The sequence below is a fragment of the Chinchilla lanigera genome, unplaced genomic scaffold (genome assembly GCF_000276665.1).
Source record: "Chinchilla lanigera isolate Chin_1 unplaced genomic scaffold, ChiLan1.0 scaffold00036, whole genome shotgun sequence".
Lineage (NCBI taxonomy): Eukaryota > Metazoa > Chordata > Mammalia > Rodentia > Chinchillidae > Chinchilla > Chinchilla lanigera.
The window spans coordinates 13,224,981-13,228,031 of NW_004955437.1; the positions used below are offsets into that span (position 1 = coordinate 13,224,981).

Below are 3,051 nucleotides of genomic sequence, written 5' to 3' on the forward strand. Positions count from 1 at the left end.
GGTCCCTTCACACCATCAATCACCAAAGGTGTTTTCCACAGAAATCAACGGAGTCAATTTGCACAGGATCGTGAAACCACATCTTCTGCCCCTGCTCATCTCTGCTGGTCTTTTGGGCCCAAACAAAAAGCTGGTTTTCTCTCAAAGAACCCCTCACCACTTCCTCTCCGTGCTCACATTTGCCCTGCTCCTCTGAACACAAAGCTATGGGTTTGAAGCACCCCAAAACACCCATCAGACCACTGCCCAGGAGACTTTGGAGGCTGACATTTCCCTACTGCCTCTTTCCCCACCTCTCCAGATAAAACAGATCTGATCATTATTGAAGGGATCAATATTCCCTTCCCAACTGCCCTGCTGTTCACAGCTAGCGAATCAGCATCCTGTTTGCATGCTCACTGGACCCGCCAGTCCCTGGGGAAGTGGGCGGGGATGAGAGAGCTGCTCTCATTGGTTAACCCCACAGGTTACAGAGAGGGCAGAGACCCGTCCAAGGTCACTCACCCAGGTATCTGTTCTCCAAACCCTGTCTTCTCTCCGTTGTCCCATTCTGGTGACCATGGGGTAGATGAAGTCACTAGAAAAGGAAGAGGGAGCCCCACTTGGGAGTTCTCACCTATATTCAGTTCTGAGGTCAACATATAGGCACAGAGCTACCACTGGGCCAGACTGGGACCAATGAAAAGAGAGCTGGGGTGTGCTTAGGATTGTTAGCTTAGCTATCAGGTCATGGGGTGACCTTGGCAATCTCTTTTCTCCCACTGGGACCATCGTACTTTCTCCCGTGTAAGGTGGGGGCTTGGGCTAGGACCTCTGGCATTTCCAGTGTGAGGCTTCTTGCTGTGTACATGACGGGGCAGGGAGACACAGGTTTGGGCCTGGCCCAACCTTCAGGCCTGGTACAAGGCCTCTGGTACCCATCTGGTTGCTCATATCCTGTACCCCATCCATGGGACATATTGTCTTAGGGGATTCTGGAGCAGCCAGCTGTGAGTCTGACCTCAGGTCAGCCAGCTGCTATCTGGGCAAACTGCCTGTAAATTGCTCACATTTATCGATCACCTACTGGGTACAGAACACATGTGTTGAGCAGGTGTGCTGTGTGCAGGGGGATAGAGAAAATCACAAAACCAAAGAAGCCATTCAGCCTTAACATTCACACATCCATCTCTTTATCCACCCAGTCTTCAGCCCAGCAAATCTTTCCTGATCGCCCACCAGGCTCTGCCCAGGAACGACTGAAGAGAGAAGGAAAAAGACAGCAGAGGTCATCAGTGTGTTCACCAGGTATAACAAGAGAGGGTGTCTATGCCAAGGTCAGGCTCGGTCTCAAGCTTTCCATCCTCATGGGTCCAGCCCACATGGATTGCCTTACACCTGCCGGACCCCTGAAGGAATTTGGACTTGCAACCATAGTAGGGAAAACATTCAACACTTCCACACGGCAGGGCTACCATCATCCAGAGCACGAATGGGGCCAAGACAGAGAGCTCTGGGAGAAGCTGGGTGCCTGAGGCTGTGCTCAAGGTTCCCCCACTACCTGCCTGTGCAGTTGGAAGACATCACCTCCTTTCTGTAAAGTCTAGAGAAGATCTACATTGGTGGTTCCCAACCCTACCCTTACCTGTGGAAGCTCAGAGAGAAGCAGAGTTCCATGACAACCTTGTTCATTTCCGGGAGTGAGAGGGTCATCACATTTATTCCCAACGATCAGGTGCCTTCTTTTTTTAAGCAAATAGGCTTGATACTGCTTAAAATGATAAAGGGCATTGGATAGATGTGCGATACAATTTGGTGTACGTGCTAACATTTGTCTTAATAATCACACACTGGTTGTCAAAATCTTTGACAGAATGGAGATTGGAGACCAAAAGGACTCAGTTGGCAGCAAAGGGCTGCACTTGGTCACTGCTGAAGGCTGCCCTGGTCCAAGCCTCCAGAGATGTTCTAAGGCGCCCGGGACAGGTAGTGGGAGAAGTCCTCCCCAGAGGGGCTGGTTTGGCAGACAGCTAACCATTTTGGAATCTGCTTACAAACCCCAAGCCGGTAACCTCACAAGCATCCCCAGTCAGGATGACGTCCAGGCTGGCACTGGAACACCGGGCGGAGTAGCTCCGGAGCTTCACTAGGTGGGCTGGACATAGGAGAGGTGCAGGGGGTCCTCACCCGATCAGTTCCGCTTTGTGGGCACAGTGAGCTGGGCCTCGCCCGCCACTGGGTCCCACAGAACGTCCCGCCGCTGAGCGGATGAAGGCCCTAGGGCTCCGGGAGTGTCCAGCGAGGACAGGGCTCCCTCCGGACAGATCTTGGTTCCCGAGATCCCCTGGCCCCAGCTGGAGTTTTGGCGACACGCTAAGGACAGAAGCAGACTCGAGGGGCAAGGAGCGAGGCGGGCCGAGAGCAGAAATATGAGAAGGGAGAAGAGGAGGAGGGCGGGGGTGTGGGGACGGGGAGTTCTTCCTGGGGCAGGAACCCGGCCCCCCTCGGCGCAGCCGGCCCGCAGAGCGATTCTGCAGATGGAAAGAATTAAGTGGAGGGGAGGGTCCTACGGCGATAGCGGAGGAGGGAGGGAGAAGAGCGTAAGTGAGGGGGTGAAGGAGGAGAGGGAAGCCGCAGACCGGGCGGAGACAGAAGAGACAGAGACAGAGGGACAGTCGCAAAAACAAGCAGACCAACAGCGAGAAGAGGAACACCGGCGACGGAGCTGGGGAGGGGGTGTGGATAAAACAACTGGAAAGGACCGAGATGACTGCAGCCGACGCAGGGGCGAGATTGATTAGGCCGGGAGCTGCCCAGCCGGCCCGGCCTGGGCGGGTGGGGCCGGAGGGACCGCCCAGGGGCGGTCCGGTGCCGCGTTACAATGTATCCATCAGCCTTGGTCTCCCCAGCGCCCCGCCCCCGCGATTGCATATTCAACGAGGCAGCCAATGGAGGGCGAGGACTGGGCCTTGAGGGGCGAGGGCGGGGCCTCCTCCGCGGACCCCACCCTGGGAGCGGCCGCCGGAGGGGTCAGCAGTGAGGCAGATAGCGGATCGCAGGGAGGGGAGCGCA

At 55.8% G+C, this 3,051-nt stretch overlaps 1 long non-coding RNA gene across 1 annotated transcript; it reads right to left on the reverse strand.

The window, feature by feature from the left end:
- Nucleotides 1–1,155: 1,155 nt before the first annotated feature.
- LOC102017274 lies at nucleotides 1,156–3,032 on the reverse strand. The gene is made up of 3 exons (XR_261876.1): nucleotides 2,167–3,032; nucleotides 1,625–1,747; nucleotides 1,156–1,238 (listed from the first exon to the last, which is right to left on the reverse strand). It is a non-coding gene; the product is annotated as an uncharacterized LOC102017274 (long non-coding RNA).
- Between the last annotated feature and the right edge of the window lie 19 nt (nucleotides 3,033–3,051).